Raw genomic sequence first — 19,571 nt, 5'->3', positions numbered from 1 at the left:
CGAGAGAATCACTCAAACCAACAAGAATAAGTCACACATATGCTAGATCCTCGAAGCACAAAGAGATACACGATCCAAAGTCAACAAGGGACGATACATAGGGTAACCGGTTCTTCTCCGTGAGGAGGTCTTGATGGGGCCACCTAAGAGGGGGGGTCTTGAATCCAAGGTGGATCTTCTCCGAAGAGGGGCCGCGGTCTCTCTCGAGGAGTAGATCCATATGGATGAGCGAGGCTCTATCTAACAAATGAGCTTTCACAGCGCTAACCCTAGAAAGAGGGAGGAGGAGGAGTATATATAGTCTAGGTGGGCGAAGGGGTACATGGGCCTCGGCCCTTTACTGTGCGCAGACAGACGGGGCCAGATGTCCGGGCGTCGGGCCGGATGTCCGGGCCTTCGTGAGGAGCCGGATGTCCGGGGCTAGGGCCGGATGTCCGGGATGACGGAGGCTTCTCTTCTGTTCTCTGGACGGAGCTTGTCCGGATGTCCGGGCGTTGGGGTCGGATGTCCGGCGGCTCGGGAGAGCCGGATGTCCGGGCCTTTGGCCGGATGTCCGGGCTGACGTGGTTCAGCTTTGGGTGCATTCTGTGATGGGCGCCGGATTTCCGTGTGGGGGTCAGATGTCCGGGCTGGCGGGTCGGATGTCTAGGTCCTGTAGCTTCGGCTGGGCTGCGGCTGTGGCAGATGCTCCAGGGGCCGGATGTCTGGGTCCTGGAAGATATTCTTCAGTCCTTCCGTTGGTTCTCTTCATCCATGAACTTGGCGGCTTGTCCGTCTTCACGTGCATCTTCGGCAGGGTCCTCTTGGTACCTAATCATGCACAACATTCTGAACTTAGGTAGTAGCCATGTCCCGAGTGGATCATATGTGATATCACTAAGGAAGGAAGTCACCTCGGTCTCGAGAGCTCTAGCTCGTGCTCGTGTCATAGGTCCTCTTGGCACTTGATGAGACGATGGTAGGTCCATGGGGATGACCGAAGGATGCTCCGCATCAATTGAGTTCATCATAAAGCTAATGCCCGGAGCAGGACCCATCTATAAGAAGCCTTATAGAATGGGATCGGAGGAGTTAGCAGAGTTGAAGAAGCAACTGGCCGAGCAGTTGTGGAAAGGATTCATCCGCCCTAGTGCCTCACCTTGGGGATCACCTGTTTTGTTTGTGGAAAAGAGGGACGGTACCATCCGGTTATGTGTTGACTATCGTTCCCTTAATGAAGTCACAATCAAGAACAAGTATCCACTCCCCAAGATTGAAGACTTGTTCGATCAGCTGAATGGTTCGAAGGTGTTTTCCAAGATCGATCTCAGGTCTGGGTACTATCAGCTGAAGATCAGACCCCAAGATATTTCAAAGACGGCGTTTGTAACCCGATATGGCATGTATGAGTACACGGTCATGTCATTTGGTTTAACCAATGCCCCTGCCTACTTCATGTACCTCATGAACAAAGTTTTCATGGAGTACTTGGACAAGTTTGTTGTCGTCTTCATCGATGACATACTCATCTTTTCCAAGTCTGAAGAAGAGCATGAGTAACACCTGAGGATGGTCCTAGACAAGCTTTGCGAGCACTAACTGTATGCCAAATTCAGCAAGTGCGAGTTTTGGCTACGCAAGGTTGGATTCTTGGGTCATGTTCTGACTGAAGAAGGATTTTCGGTGGATCCCGCCAAGATTGAAGCCGTGACTGAATGGCAATCCCCAAGCAATGTGAAGGAAGATAGAAGCTTCCTCGGACTTGCGGGATATTACCGCAAGTTTGAGTGGACACGGAAGTGCGAAGAAAGCTTCGAGGAGCTGAAGAAGAGATTGACCACCACCCTAGTTCTGGCCACACCTGATATTCACAAGGAATTTATGATATATTGTGATGCATCAAGAACCGTACTTGGAGGTTTTCTGATGTAAGAAGGCAGAGTCGTAGCATATCTATCCAGATAACTACGTCCTCATGAAGAGAACTATGCTACTCATGACCTCGAGTTGGCAGCTGTAGTTCATGCCTTGAAGACATGGCGACATTACCTCCTAGGGAAGCGGTGTGAAATATACACCGGCCACAAGAGTTTGAAGTATATCTTCACTCAGAAGGAATTGAACATGAGGCAGAGAAGATGGTTAGAGTTGATCAAGGATTATGACCTCAGTGTTCAATACGACCCTGGAAAGGCTAATGTGGTAGTAGATGCCTTAAGCAGAAAGGCTTGTTCCTTGAATGCTATGCTTAAGGAAAGGCTACCAGCCTTGTATGAGGAACTTGAAAGCTTCGGATTGGAACTGGTTGCACCAGGATTCGTGGCCAACCTCAAAGTCAAGCCTACCTTGATGGACGATGTTAAGGAAGCTCATAACGGACACGAGAGTATTGAAGGCATCAAGAGGAAGGTCAAGGCAGGCAAAGCCCCAGGATTCTCAGAGGATAAGCAAGGAATTGTGTGGTTTGGGAATCGCATTTGCGTACCCAACAAGACTGAGCTCAAGAACTTAATCTTGCAAGAAGCTTATGACACCCCATATTCCATCCATCATGGAGGAACCAAGATGTATCAAGACATGAGGGAGAGATTCTGGTGGCATGGCATGAAAAGAGAGATAGCCAAAGAGTCAAAGCTGAACATCAGCGACCCACTGGATTGTTACAACCTCTCAAGGTGCCTGAATGGAAGTGGGCAAAGTCGGGATGGACTTCATCACCGGATTACCCAGGTCAAGCAAGGGACACGACTCCATATGGGTCATTGTTGACCACTTGACCAAGGTTGTCCACTTCATTCCCGTCAAGACGACCTACAAGGGGAACCAGCTAGCCAGCCTCTACATCAACAAAATCGTAAGCCTTCATGGTGTTCCCAAGGAGATTGTGTCAAATCGAGGAACCCAGTTTACCTCAAGGTTCTGGAAGAAGTTCCAAGAGGCCATGGGAACCAAGTTGTCCTTCAGCACTACTTTCCACCCACAGACCGGAGGTCAGACAGAACGAGTGAATCAGATACTCGAACACATGCTCCGAGCCTGTGTCTTAGCATATGGAGCTAAGTGGGAAGATTGCCTCCCTTTTGCCGAGTTCTCCTACAACAACAGTTATCAGTCAAGCCTCCAGATGGCACCATTTGAGGTGTTGTACGGACGTAAGTGTCGCACACCCCTCAATTGGTCAGAAACCGAAGAAGGACTAGTCTTTGGGCCCGATATCCTTCGTGAAGCCGAAGAGCAAGTCCAACTTGTCAGAGAGTGTCTAAAGACTGCCAAGTCAAGACAGAAGAGCTACGCTGACTCACGTCGTCGAGACATGGCCTTTCGGGTTGGAGACCATGTCTATCTCCGAGTCACGCCCCTCAAGGGAACCAAGCGTTTCCACATTAAGGGAAAGCTTGCACCAAGATTTATTGGCCCCTTCAAGATCACCGACCGACGAGGAGAAGTTGCATACCAGTTGGAACTACCACCTGAACTATCTGATGTGCACAACGTGTTCCACGTGTCACAACTCCGGAAGTGTCTCCAAGTTCCAGACAAGCCCGATCTCTACAAGGATGTTGATCACCAAGCCATTGACCTTCAGCCGGATTTGACCTACCATGAGAGGCCCGTCTACATTTTGGATGAAGCAGAACGTTGCACCCGAAGCCGCACCATCAAGTACTTCAAGGTCTAGTGGAGCAACCACACTGAGGCAGAAGCAACCTGGGAGTGTGAAGACTACCTTAGATCCGAGTTTCGAGATCTCTTCAAAGCCTAGTTCAGGAATCTCGGGGACGAGATTCTTGTAAGGGGGGTAGGTCTGCCACACCCTACATTTTGTAACATGTCATTTGCATTAATAAAGCATGAAAATTTGACCAACAAAAACTTTTGCATCATTTGGCTTTTATTTGGAGTTGGTTTTCTCTCTGTGATTTTCAAGTGCTCTTTAAAGTCAACACAACTCCACCTTCTATACTTCATCTCCTTGCCCCAAACTTCTTCCCAATGATCATGCCATGTGTATAGTGCAATATAGTATTTTCTTACAAAAATAATTTGGCCAAATAGTATTTTCCAAATTTAGTTTTCCAAAAACCCATGAATTGAGGTTTGCACTACAAGTACTTGATTTGGGGTATGAAAAATATTTCAATGAGTATATTTGACTCCTATTAGGAATATGACTCCCATAAACCACAAAAAAATAATTTTAAAAGTTGTTTTCCTATTTTATTTAAAGGATTTTTTCTTAGGGCCAAAAATGGTCTTTAATAGGTTAAAATTATTTAATTGTTTCAAAAATATTTTAGAAAATTTAGGGAAACTCATAGGACATATACTGTCCATATATAAGAGTTTAAACACATGGCCATGTTCAAAATACTGGGCAAAACCCTCCAAAACCATTTCTGTCCATTTCAAGTATTTGAAATATTTCTACAAGAAATATTTTCAAATAAATCCAGGAAAATTCTAGCAAGTCACATGTGCATAATGTGATGATCTTGCAAAGTTTCATCGCAATAAAAATCATTCTGGTTCACAAAAGTGCCCCAAAACCCTCTCTGTCCAGAACCAAGTTTGAACAACTCTACATTGCCAACTTATACCGAATGACCCCAAACTTTGTGGACATGCTCAAAACCCCAAATGATGACACTACACCAAGTGGTGCATCAAGGGGAATGGTTTTGTATGACTAGATCTTGGTAAATGCATTTATGTGAATTGCTAGGGTTTACAAAAGTTGCAATGGCAACTTCACCCAAATGAACTCAAATTTGGCGGAATACCCTATTTCTATATGCCATTCCATCCTGTTAAGTCTCATGTCAAGTGTAATTCATTTTCTTGCCCAAACCAGCAACAAACACCTGCCAATTTTCCAAAAGCATCACTTTGACCTCTTCCACTAATCTCCATGGGCTCAACTTTTTACCACAGCTACTCCTAACCCTCTTCTACCTCCAGTAACTTTCCCCTGGCCATTGCTCAATGATTGAGGGGTGAAACACCCCCATTTACCTCCCTGGACAGCAGCTTCTCTCTCTCCCTCAACCTCCCTCCTCACTCCAGTGGCACCCCAGGGCATCCAAGGTCATAGCCCACTTCTTTACTTCCCCCTAGAGCTACCAGACACCTTTGGCCGCGCACACATTGCATAGAAAATGGCCATGCTAGCCATTTGGGCGCTCTGGAGCGCGCTACAGTGCGCTCCCACACTGTAGCCGCCCCCTGCCAAGAACCTCCGGCCACCTCCGGCCTCCCTAGCGCGCCCAACGAGGTGCCTTGATATCCGCGTCAGGGCACGCGGTCGGCCCTCTCATCCCTCTCTCTCCCCTGGCTGCCCCGCGCGTGAACCGGGCGCCGCCCAGCTCCACCACTCCCTGCTCGAGCACGGGCCCCGCCCCAAGCTCGCCTCGCTCCTCCTCTCTCTTCCCAGCACCCTATACCACCCCCACGAGCACCGCACGGCCTCCCCTGCTACCTCCCATGGCCACCAGATCCATCGCCGCGGCCGCCCGTGTGCCCTGTCCACGGTGAGCCTCGGCCAGCCTATATAAGGCCTCCCCGAGCTCTCCTCTCCTCACCATTTGCCCTCCGCCACACCTAATCACCCCCTGCACCACCCAGTCCTCCGCAGAAGCGCCCGAGCTCAAGATCGAGCTCGAGCTCCGCCGCCTCGGGTCACCGGCGATCCCGCGGTACAGGCCTCCCTCGGCTCACTTTCTTGTTCCTCTGGAACCACCACAGGACACTGATCATTTCCCCTCTCCTCCCCGCTTCTTTTGCAGTCAGGAATGGCCGGAGCCATCGACGCCCGACGCTCCTCCGCCGCGAGACCTCGTCGCCGGCAAACCAGACCACTCCGGCGACGGCGACCACCACCACCCGAACGGCGACTCGACGCTGATTCCAGCCGTGCCATCGCCGGACCTCGCTGTGCCCTGCATCGCCGCCGGTGAGCACATCAGCCCCTCTATCGCGGGGTTGAAGATGACAGGCGGGCCCCGCCTGTCATCCTCACCTCTCCCTCGCCTCTCTCTCTCACTAACGCTGGGCCCTGCCCGTCAGGTTTAAACCTGGCGCCCGCGCCGCCCCGGCCTGCCTGGGCCTTTTCCCACTGGGCCTGCTGCGCTGCGGCTGTTCTGGCCCAGTAGCACAGTGCCCTTTTCCCTATTCTTTTTCTGTCAAATTTCCAAAAATTCCACAGGATTAAATAATAATCCAAATGCAATAATTTTAGTTCTAAATTCTTGTAAAAATCCTACCTATTTAATGGTGTAACTTTCATACATGTCCAACCAACTTTTATGTATTGTTCAAATTCAAATTTGAATATATATATATATATATCCTTCTTTGAAAATACATTACTTTGTTCCTTTAGCTCCAAATCCAAAACTAGGAATTTTCCCCTTCTTAGTTTTCACCCTAGTATTTATCAAAAATAAGTTGACATTTTTCTGAGCACTTTGGTTTTTCTATTTTACTATTGCCTTATTTTTTCTCGTTATTATTTTGTGACGATTGATTGCGTTGCTGGCGAAGGAGTTGGACCAGAAAACTTTGAAGACCCAGAAGACTTTTACTGAGCCAGGCAAGCAACCCTTTGACCATGTCTATGAAACCCCTTTTTATGCATGTCATATAGCACTTTATTATTGTTCCATCGGAATCATGATGAGATGGTAGCTACTTCGGTGGGTTGCCTTCGTTTCTTCCTTGTTGATACTTGCATTGTGCATGACCCTACCTTCCTATGAGGGTTATGTCGGTGGGAGTAGATAGGATGCTAAAGTAGATGCTACGCAAATGGGACGGGTATATGCATGGTGATGGAGACAAAAGTATTTCCAAAGACTTTTCGAAAACCCCATTGAGTGCCACTAATGCTCGAGGGAGATGATGAGCTAGGGAACCACTTGACAAAGAAGTGGTGTACCGGAGGAAGTTGTGTGAGTGTGTTTTCGAAAACGGATTGGTCTAAGTTGCGACCGTTATTCCAACCTTACATGTACAACCACAATACCCCTTATGGGACGGGGCTTTATTGATTACATTGGTCAATACTAGCAGGGAGCCCGCATTACTAGTGGCGAGAGGGTATGAGGTACTCTCTCGATACAGAGTCATGCAAGGTAGGGCAACTATGCTTGTTTTTACAGACATCGGGCACACCGTTGCGTCCCCTCTCGAATGGTACGATCTCGAGTGAGTCTTGCATGATGTACATCGTCAGGACAAGGGCCAACGAGTGGACTCTTTGTTAGTGTTGTCAAGGGAAAGATAATGTTCGGGTGCTTACCCTGGGTAATTGAGGTACCGCGGGTCGTGGATGACACAGAAGTTCCCCAAATCTTGTGGGTAAAGTGTGCAACCTCTGCAGAGTGTAAAACTATTCGAATAGCCAGGTCCACGGTCAAGGACAGTTGGGTAACCGCTCTTGGGCTACGTCCACATGTTTACAAACCAGTGTGTGTGTTTGGATAAGTGGAAAGAACTACTTGGGTCAAGTCAAAGGACTTGACATGATTGACTTGGGTTGATGCCCACTCCTTTTATGTTGATATCTGTAACCAGTCCCTATGGTTACTTGAATTCATATGATGCATGTTTTACCAGTTGTTGAACATGTCATAGCACAATAAAATTAGCTTTCTGCAAAACTTACCTATATCATGCATTGTTGTATCTTGAACAAAAACATGGGTTGCTTGCGAGTACATTCAAAGTACTCATTGGCTTGCCACTGGTTATTTAATTGGCAAGGCATGGAAGAGCATGACTTCGAAGAAGAATTCTTTGGAGACGAACATGCGAACTAGGACGCTTTCCCAGTCAAAATTCCTGTAGGGTTAAGGCAGATGGTGCTACCTCTTGAGCACTGCGTTGGTTTTCCCTTCAAGAGGAAAGGATGATGCAGTAAAGTAGCGTAAGTATTTCCCTCCGTTTTTGAGAACCAAGGTATCAATCCAGTAGGAGGCCACGCTCAAGTCCCTCGCATCTACACAAACAAATAAAAACCTCGCAACCAACGCAATAAAGGGGTTGTCAATCCCTTCACGGTCACTTACAAAAGTGAGATCTGATAGATATGATAAGATAATATTTTTGGTATTTTTATAATAAAGATGCAAAGTAAAATAAAAGGCAATAAAAATAACTAAGTGTTGGAAGATTAATATGATGGAAAATAGACCCGGGGGCCATAGGTTTCACTAGTGGATTCTCTCAAGAGCATAAGTATTACGGTGGGTGAACAAATTACTGTTGAGCAATTGATAGAATTGAGCATAGTTATGAGAATATCTAGGTATGATCATGTATATAGGCATCACGTCCGTGACAAGTAGACCGACTCCTGCCTGCATCCACTACTATTACTCCACACACGGACCGCTATCCAGCATGCATCTAGAGTATTAAGTTCAAAAGAACAGAGTAACGCTTTAAGTAAGATGACATGATGTAGAGGGATAAACTCATGCAATATGATATAAACCCCATCTTGTTATCCTGGATGGCAACAATACAATACGTGCCTTGCTGCCCCTGTTGTCACTGGGAAAGGACACCGCAAGATTGAACCCAAAGCTAAGCACTTCTCCCATTGCAAGAAAGATCAATCTAGTCGGCCAAACCAAACTGATAATTCGAAGAGACTTGCAAAGATAACCAATCATACATAAAAGAATTCAGAGGAGATTCAAATATTGTTCATAGATAAACTTGATCATAAACCCACAATTCATCGGTCTCAACAAACACACCGCAAAAGAAGATTACATCAAATAGATCTCCATGAGAATCGTGGAGAACTTTGTATTGAGATCCAAAAAGAGAGAAGAAGCCATCTAGCTAATAACTATGGACCCGAAGGTCTGAGGTAAACTACTCACACATCATCGGAGAGGCTATGGTGTTGATGTAGAAGCCCTCCGTGATCAATGCCCCCTCCGGCAGGACGCCGGAAAAGGCCCCAAGATGGGATCTCACGGGTACAGCAGGTTGCGGCGGTGGAATTAGGTTTTCGTGGATGCCTCTGTTGGTTTGGGGGTACGTAGGTATATATAGGAGGAAGAAGTACGTCGGTGGAGCAACAAGGGCCCCACGAGGGTGGAGGGCGCGCCCAGGGGGTAGGCGCACCCCCTGCCTCGTGCTCTCCTGGTTGATGTCTTGACGTGGACTCCAAGTCCTCTGGATCACGTTTGTTCTGAAAATCACGTTCCCGAAGGTTTCATTCTGTTTGGACTCCGTTTGATATTCTTTTTCTGTGAAACTCTGAAATAGGCAAAAAACAGCAATTTGGGCTGGGCCTCTGGTTAATAGGTTAGTCACAAAAATAATATAAAAGTGTATAACAAAGCCCATTAATCATCCAAAACAGAATATAATATAGCATGAAGCAATCAAAAATTATAGATACGTTGGTGACGTATCAAGCATCCCCAAGCTTAATTCCTGCTCGTCCTCGAGTAGGTAGATGATAAAAACAGAATTTTTGATGCGGAATGCTGCTTGGCATAATTTTTTAATGTAACCCTCTTAATTGTGGTGTGAATATTCAGATCCGAAAGATTCAAGATAAAAGTTTAATGTCGACATAAAAGCAATAATACTTCAAGCATACTAGCTAAGCAATTATGTCTTCTCAAAATAACATGGCCAAAGAAAGTTCATCCCTACAAAATCATATAGTTTAGTCATGCTCCATTTTCGTCACACAAGAATGCTCTCATCATGCACAACCCCGATGACAAGCCAAGCAATTGTTTCATACTTTAGTAATCTCAAACTTTTTCAACCTTCACGCAATACATGAGCGTGAGCCATGGATATAGCACTATGGGTGGAATAGAATATAATGATGGGGGTTATGTGGAGAAGACAAAAAAAGAGAAAGTCTCAGATCAACACGGCTAATCAATGGCTATGGAGATGCCCATCGATTGATGTTAATGCAAGGAGTAGGGATTGCCATGCAACGGATGCACTAGAGCTATAAATACATGAAAGCTCAACAAAAGAAACTAAGTGGGTGTGCATCCAACTTGCTTTCTCACGAAGACCTAGGGCATTTGAGGAAGCCCATTGTTGGAATATACAAGCCAAGTTCTATAATGAAAAATTCCCACTAGTATCTGAAAGTGACAAAACAAGAGACTCTCTATCATAAAGATCATGGTGCTACTTTGAAGCACAAGTGTGGAAAAAGGATAGTAGCATTGTCCCTTTTTATTTTTTTTATTTTTTTGGGGCCTCCCTTTTTTTATTTGGCCTTTTTTTGGGGACAATGCTCTATGAATGATGATCATCACACTTCTATTTATTTACAACTCAATGATTACAACTCGATACTAGAACAAGGTATGACTCTATATGAATGCCTCCGGCGGTATACCGGGATAGGCAATGAATCAAGTGTGACATGTATGAAAAATTATGAACGGTGGCTTTGCCACAAATACGATGTCAAATACATGATCATGCAAAGCAATATGACAATGAGAACGGTGGAAAGTTGCATGGCAATATATCTCGGAATGGCTATGGAAATGCCATAATAGGTAGGTATGGTGGCTGTTTGAGGAAGATATAAGGAGGTTTATGTGTGACAGAGGGTATCATATCACGGGGTTTGGATGCGCCGGCGAAGTTTGCACCAACTCTCAATGTGAGAAAGGGCAATGCACGGTGCCGAAGAGGCTAGCAATGATGGAAGGTAAGAGTGCGTATAATCCATGGACTCAACATTAGTCATAAAGAACTCACATACTTATTGCAAAAATCTACATATCATCAAAAATCAAGCGCTACGCGCATGCTCCTAGGGGATAGATTGGTAGGAAAAGACCATCGCTCGTCCCCGACCGCCACTCATAAGGAAGACAATGAAAGAACACCTCATGTTTCAAATTTGTTACATAACGTTTACCATACGTGCATGCTACGGGACTTGCAAACTTCAACACAATTATTTCTCAATTCCACAACTACTCAACTAGCACAACTTTAATATCACTACCTCCATATCTCATAACAATCATCAAGCATCAAACTTCTCTTAGTATTCAGCACACTCATAAGAAAGTTTTTACTAGTCTTGAATACTTAGCATATTAGGATTAATTTTCCTATTTAAGCAAATTACCATGCTGTTTAAGATTCTCAAAATAATATAAGTGAAGCATGAGAGAATAATAGTTTCTATAAAAGGAAACCACCGCCGTGCTCTAAAAGATATATGTGAAGCACTAGAGCAAAAACTATATAGCTCAAAAGATATAAGCGAAGCGCATAGAGTATTCTAATAAATTCTGAATCATGTGTGTCTCTCTCAAAAGGTGTGTACAGGAAACATGATTGTGGTAAACTAAAAATCAAAGACTCAATTGTACAAGATGCTCCAAGCAAAACACATATCATGTGGTGAATAAAAATATAGCTCCAAGTAAAGTTACCGATGGAAGTAGACGAAAGAGGGGATGCCTTCCGGGGCATCCCCAAGCTTTGGCTTTTTGGTGTCCTTAGATTATCTTGGGGTGCCATGGGCATCCCCAAGCTTAGGATCTTGCCACTCCTTGTTCCATAATCCATCAAATCTTTTACCCAAAACTTGAAAACTCCACAACACAAAACTTAACAGAAAATCTCGTGAGCTCCGTTAGCGAAAGAAAACAAAACACCACTTCAAGGTACTGTCATGAACTCATTATTTATTTATATTGGTGTTAAACCTACTGTATTCCAACTTCTCTATGGTTTATAAATTATTTTACTAGCCATAGATTCATCAAAATAAGCAAACAACACACGAAAAACAGAATCTGTCAAAAACAGAACAGTCTGTAGTAATCTGTAACTAACGCAAACTTCTGGAACTCCAAAAAATCTACCAAAATAGGACGACCTAGAAAATTTGTTTATTTACCAGCAGAAATTGGAATCAGTATTTATAACGTTCTGGTGATTTTTAATAATTGTTTTCGTGAACAGAAAGTTTCTGGATTTTTCAGCAAGATCAAATAACTATCATCCAAGAAGATCCTATAGGTTTAACTTGGCACAAACACTAATTAAAACATAAAAACAAATCTAACCAGAGGCGAGATAAAAAGACTTATTCCTAAACAGAAGCAAAAAGCAAAAAAAAAAACTAAAAATAAAATTGGGTTGCCTCCCAACAAGCGCTATCGTTTAACGCCCCTAGCTAGGCATAAAAGCAAGGATAGATCTAGGTATTGCCATCTTTGGTAGGCAATCCATAAGCGGCTCTCATAATAGATTCATAAGGTAATTTAATCTTCTTTCTAGGGAAGTGTTCCATGCCTTTCTTTAACGGAAATTGGAATCTAATATTTCCTTCCTTCATATCAATAATTGCACCAATCGTTCTAAGGAAAGGTCTACCAAGAATAATAGGACATGAAGGATTGCAATCTATGTCAAGAACAATAAAATCTACGGGCACACAGTTCCTATTTGCAACAATAAGAACATCATTAATTCTTCCCATAGGTTTCTTAATGGTGGAATCCGCAAGGTGCAAGTTCAAAGAACAATCATCAAATTCACGGAAACCTAGCAAATCACACAAAGTTTTTGGAATCGTGGAAACACTAGCACCCAAATCACACAAAGCATAGCATTCATGATCTTTAATTTTAATTTTAATAGTAGGTTCCCACTCATCATAAAGTTTTCTAGGTATAGAAACTTCCAACTCAAGTTTTTCTTCATAAGATTGCATCAAAGCATGAACGATATGTTTAGTAAAAGCTTTATGTTGACTATAAGCATGAGGAGAATTTAGCACGGATTGCAACAAGGAAATACAATCTATCAAAGAGCAATTATTATAATTAAATTCCTTGAAATCCAAAATAGTGGGTTCATTAATATCTAGAGTTTTGATCTCTTCAATCTCACTTTTACCTATTTTAGCATCAAGATCTAACAACTCCGAATTTTTGGAACGCCTTCTAGGTAAAGGTAGATCATATTCAGCCCCATCATTATCAAGATTCATATTGGAAAACAAGGATTCAATAGGGGACACATCAATAACTTTTAGATCTTCATCTTTATTTTCATAGAAACTAGAAGAACATGCTTTTACAAAGCAATCTTTCTTAGCACGCATCCTAGCGGTTCTTTCTTTGCACTCATCAATGCAAATTCTCATGGCTTTGAGAGACTCATTGATATCATGCTTAGGTGGAATAGATCTAAGACTCAAGGAATGAACATCAAGAGAAATTCTATCAATGTTCCTAGCCAATTCATCAACTTTAAGCAATTTTTCTTCAAGTAAAGCATTGAAATTCTTTTGCGAATTCATAAATTCCTTAACACTAGTCTCAAATTCAGAGGGCATCTTATTAAAATTTCCATAAGAATTGTTGTAGGAATTACCATAATTATTAGAGGAATTACTAGGATACGGCGTAGGATTAAAGTTTCCTCTATACGCATTGTTACCAAAATTATTCCTACAGACAAAATTCACATCCATAGATTCATTATTATTCTCAATCAAAGTAGACAAAGGCATATCATTGGGATCAGAAGAAACACTTATAGTAGCAAATAATTTCATAAGTTCATCCATCTTTCCACTCAAAACTTTAATTTCTTCTATCGCATGCACTTTTTTATTAGTAGATCTTTCAGTGTGCCATTGAGAATAATTAAACATAATATTATCTAGGAGTTTAGTAGCTTCTCCTAAAGAAATTTCCATAAAAGTACCTCCCGCGGCCGAATCTAAAAGATTTCTAGAAGCAAAATTCAATCTGGCATAAATTTTTTGTATAATCATCCAAAGATTTAAACCATGTGTAGGGCAATTACGTATCATTAATTTCATCCTCTCCCAAGCTTGTGCAACATGTTAATGATCAAGTTGCTTAAAATTCATAATATCATTTCTAAGAGAGATGATCTTAGCGGGAAGAAAATACTTAGAGATAAAAGCATCTTTGCACTTATTCCAAAAATCAATACTATTTTTAGGCAAAGACGAAAACCAAGCTTTAGCATGATCTCTAAGCGAAAAAGAAATAGCTTCAATTTAACAATATCATTGTCCACATCTTTCTTCTTTTTCATATCACACAAATCAATGAAGCTATTTAGATGGGTAGCGGCATCTTCACTAGGAAGGCCGGCGAATTGATCTTTCATGACAAGATTCAACAAAGCAGCATTAATTTCACAAGATTCAGTATCGGTAAGAGGAGCAATTGGAGTGCTAAGAAAATCATTGTTTTTGGTATTGGTAAAGTCAAACAATTTAGTATTATCTTGAGCCATCATGACAAGCAATCAATCCAACACACGAGCAAACAAGAAGCGAGCGGTAAAAAAAGGCGAATGGAAAGGCGAATAAAACAGCAAGGGTGAAGTGGGGGAGATGAAAATGAGAGGCAAATGGCAAATAATGTAATGCAGGAGATAATAGTTTGTGATGGGTACTTGGTATGTTGACTTTTGCGTAGACTCCCCGGCAACGGCGCCAGAAATCCTTCTTGCTACCTCTTGAGCACTGCGTTGGTTTTCCCTTGAAGAGGAAAGGGTGATGCAGTAAAGTAGCGTAAGTATTTCCCTCGGTTTTTGCGAACCAAGGTATCAATCCAGTAGGAGGCCACGCTCAAGTCCCTCGCAACTACACAAACAAATAAAAACCTCGCAACCAACGCAATAAAGGGGTTGTCAATCCCTTCACGGTTCACTTACGAAAGTGAGATCTGATAGATATGATAAGATTATATTTTTGGTATTTTTATAATAAAGATGCAAAGTAAAATAAAAGGCAATAAAAATAACTAAGTGTTGGAAGATTAATATGATGGAAAATAGACCCGGGGGCCATAGGTTTCACTAGTGGCTTCTCTCAAGAGCATAAGTATTACGGTGGGTGAACAAATTACTGTTGAGCAATTGATAGAATTGAGCATAGTTATGAGAATATCTAGGTATGATCATGTATATAGGCATCACGTCCGTGACAAGTAGACCGACTCCTGCCTGCATCTACTACTATTACTCCACACATCGACCGCTATCCAGCATGCATCTAGAGTATTAAGTTCAAAAGAACAGAGTAACGCTTTAAGTAAGATGACACGATGTAGAGGGATAAACTCATGCAATATGATATAAACCCCATCTTGTTATCCTCGATGGCAACAATACAATACGTGCCTTGTTGCCCCTGTTGTCACTTGGAAAGGACACCGCAAGATTGAACCCAAAGCTAAGCACTTTCTCCCATTGCAAGAAAGATCAAACTAGTAGGCCAAACCAAACTGATAATTCGAAGAGACTTGCAAAGATAACTAATCATACATAAAAGAATTCAGAGGAGATTCAAATATTGTTCATAGATAAACTTGATCATAAACCCACAATTCATCGGTCTCAACAGACACACCTCAAAAGAAGATTACATCGAATAGATCTCCACGAGAATCATGGAGAACTTTGTATTGAGATCCAAAAAGAGAGAAGAAGCCATCTAGCTAATAACTATGGACCCGAAGGTCTGAGGTAAACTACTCACACATCATCGGAGAGGCTATGGTGTTGATGTAGAAGCCCTCCATGATCAATGCCCCCTCCGGCAGGACGCCGGAAAAGGCCCCAAGGTGGGATCTCACGGGTACAGAAGCTTGCGGCGGTGGAATTAGGTTTTCATGGATGCCTCTGTTGGTTTGGGGGTACGTAGGTATATATAGGAGGAAGAAGTACGTCGGTGGAGCAACATGGGCCCCACGAGGGTGGAGGGCGCGCCCAGGGGGTAGGCGCGCCCCCCTGCCTCGTGCTCTCCTGGTTGATGTCTTGACGTGGACTCCAAGTCCTCTGGATCACGTTTGTTCCGAAAATCACGTTCCCGAAGGTTTCATTCTGTTTGGACTCCGTTTGATATTCTTTTTCTGCGAAACTCTGAAATAGGCAAAAAACAGCAATTTGGGTTGGGCCTCCGGTTAATAGGTTACTCCCAAAAATAATATAAAAGTGTATAACAAAGCCCATTAATCATCCAAAACAGAATATAATATAGCATGAAGCAATCAAGAATTATAGATACGTTGGAGATGTATCAGATGGCATGGGTTCTACCTATCAACGAAGATTTCCACTGCTTAAGTTTATTTGGTATTCAGCCCTTGAGGCTTTATCTATGTAAGACTTGACCATAATGGTCATAATTTGTGTAAGACGGTATGTATGGATGTAAGACTCTTGTTATTCAGCTTCTGTGTGTTCAGTGAGCATTGATCTCTAGGATTACTTTACATGTCCATTCGGTGATCACGACTTATGAGTCAGGGTCCCCACAGTTACGGACGTACCCCCACCGGTTTTGACCACACGACATCGTGGCGGGATTTTCGGCTGAGGGGTAGAAGGGGGATTTCGCGTGTCTTGGCTGCGGGACCGATTTCGGATGTGGAGGGATTTTTCGCGCGCATCGAAATTTTGGGATATCAAGGTGCGGCACAGGTTGAAGAGGTGGGAGTTTCACAGCAGAAGAGACAAAAGATACTCGAGCTTGAAAATTTCGGGATAACAAGGCGCGGATTCCATGTTCGGCAGAACAAACTTAACGTGTACAAAAAAAATTCATACAAGACACGAGAGAGTCATGTCCCCTTTTACTATATTGCTATAAATGCCATTGAAAAAACTACAAGCAAAAAGTAAAAAAAATCAGGAGAACAAGATTACCCTGTACAGTACCAAATCAATTCGCACTTCCCTCAACAACAACAAAAAACAAATCAATTCCCACCACAAGAAAGAGTCATGTCCCTTTTTATATGATTAAAATTGCGAGGATCTCGAATTTCAGTATTTGAATCCACGTTATGTTGAATTCGAATATATCGTTAGGTGACCTTGCGGTTTATAATGGATGTAGTCCTACATTTTGATCTTGCATCTTATATGAACATTTTACTCCACCCTATGAACATATATATTGTCGTCTACCATACAGACTAAATTTGAATCAATTTTCCTTATGGGAATATGATTGTTGTCAAGTTATACCATCATTTAAATATTATCTTGATAACAGAAAACATGCATATAGCAGTAATCATATTTCACTATGAACTACATGTACCATACGATCTCCAATTCAAATATTTGTATCCATTTTATGTTGAATTCAAATCACAGTGCATTGGTCTAGGTAGCGAGATGTTCGGGATAATCTAAACCCTGTTTTCATATGTATAATTTTTGGCCGAATTGGGACAAGTTTTGGTATAAGCTTCTTGCAAACCGGAGATTCTCAACAAGCCTCGTGGTTCCGAGAGGGTACGTGTCACCTTTGTGTGCGAAACGATATATGCTGCCTCCCCCCTGATTTTCTTTACAGAGGCAACATAGAACTATATGAGTGCCCTGCTAAATTTTGAAATTATTCCGGGTTCGTTTGGCCTTTTTTATACAGTAGCAAAACATGCCCGTGTGTCGCAATGGGAGGAAAAGAAAGCATCTTTCATACACACATCCGACAACATCAGCAAACAATATTCTTAAAAAAATCTTTATTGACACAATTTCAAACAATATCAAAATCAACTTTAAGCCACTAGTTTACATAAAACTCGTATCAACAGTTTAATGTGCATCATCGTATAGGGGTTGGTAGTGTACTGTGCAAAACAGAGAAGATGATTACGTACCTGTTTTAACCTTCAGGATATGGTAGTTCATAGGAACCAACATCCCCTGTAGTGTCAATAATAGATTATGTGAGAGCATCAAACTGTCATATCTACTAAATTTGAATAGGGTAGAAAACATATATAATAGACATTTATTAAATGCCCCACATAGAGAAAATATTAATTAAGTATACATTTTGTTAAATTTTGGAATTATTCCAGGTTTGTTTGGCCATTTTATACATTAATTGAATTTCTGGACATTTGATGTGCATAATTCAAATTTGAACTGCAAGCACATGCTTCGGTGCACCAAAGTTGGTTGAAAATCACATGTGTGTCCTTGGGTGAATTTCTAGGTCCCATGCAAGAAATGGGAATGAAATTCAAACATCTGGGCGTCGTGACTCGGCCGAGAACATTGAAAAACTTGGTTTTTAAATTCCTGTAAATCCAAAACTCGCCTAGAAATCATGAAACTTGGCATGGTGTCATGTCATAGCACTAACATGCTGTGGTAAAAAATTTGGCCGAATTGGAACAAGTTTTGGTATAAGCTTCTTGCAAACCGGAGCTTCTCTCAAGAAGGCTCGTGGTTCTGAGAGGGAACGTGTCACCTTTGTGTGTGAAACGATATACGCTGCCCCCCCCCCCTTGATTTTCTTTATAGAGGCACCATAGAACTATATGAGTGTCATGTTAAATTTTGCAATTATTCCGGGTTCGTTTGGCCATTTTATACATTAATTGAGTTTCTGGACATTTAATATGCATAATTCAAATTTGAACTGCAAGCACATGCTCCGGTGTAGCAAAGTTGGTTGAAAATCACATGTGTGTCCTTGGGTGAATTTCTAGGTCCCATGCAAGAAATGGGAATGAAATTCAAACATCTGGGCGTCGTGACACGGCCGAGAACATTGAGAAACTTGGTTTTTAAATTCCTGTAAATCCAAAACTCGCCTAGAAATCATGAAACTTGGCATGGTGTCATGTCATGGCACTAACATGCTGACATGCTGTGGTAAAAAACTTGGCCAAGTTGGAACAAGTTTTGGTATAAGCTTCTTGCAAACCAGAGCTTCTCTCAAGAAGGCTCGTGCTTCTGAGAGGGAACGTGTCACCTTTGTGTGCGAAACGATATACGCTGCCCCCTGATTTTCTTTACAGAGACAACATAGAACTATATGAGTGTCGTGTTAAATTTTGGGATTAGTCTGGGTTCGTTTGGCCTTTTTTATACATTAATTGAGTTTCTGGTCATTTAATGTGCATAATTCAATTTTGAACTACAAGCACATGCTCCAGTGCACGAAAGTTGGTTGAAAAATAACATGGTGTGTCCTCGGGTGAATTTCTAGGTCCCATGCAAGAAATGGGAATGAAATTCAAACATCTGGGTGTCGTGACTCGGCCGAGAACATTGAGAAACTTGGTTTTAAATTCCTGTAAATCCAGAACTCGCCTGGAAATCATGAAACTTGGCATGGTGTCACGTCATGGCACTAACATGCTGTGGTAAAAAACTTGGCCGAATTGGAACAAGTTTTGGTATAAGCTTCTTGCAAACCGGAGCTTCTCTCAAGAAGGCTTGTGGTTCTGAGAGGGAACGTGTCACCTTTGTGTGTGAAACGATATACGCTGCCCCCCTTGATTTTCTTTACAGAGGCAACATAGAACTATATGAGTGTCATGTTAAATTTTGCAATTATGCCAGGTTCATTTGGCCTTTTTATACATTAATTGAGTTTCTGGTCATTTAATGTGCATAATTCAAGTTTGAGCTACAAGCACATGCTCCAGTGCACCAAAGTTGGTTGAAAAATCACATGTGTGTCCTCGGGTAGATTTCTATGTCTCATGCAAGAAATGGGAATTAAATTCAAACATCTGGGCGTCGTGGCTCGGCCGGAAACA

Source organism: Aegilops tauschii, chromosome 3 (assembly GCF_002575655.3).
Source record: "Aegilops tauschii subsp. strangulata cultivar AL8/78 chromosome 3, Aet v6.0, whole genome shotgun sequence".
Lineage (NCBI taxonomy): Eukaryota > Viridiplantae > Streptophyta > Magnoliopsida > Poales > Poaceae > Aegilops > Aegilops tauschii.
The sequence above is the reverse complement of the archived record's forward strand: the minus strand, read 5'-3'. Positions refer to the sequence as shown.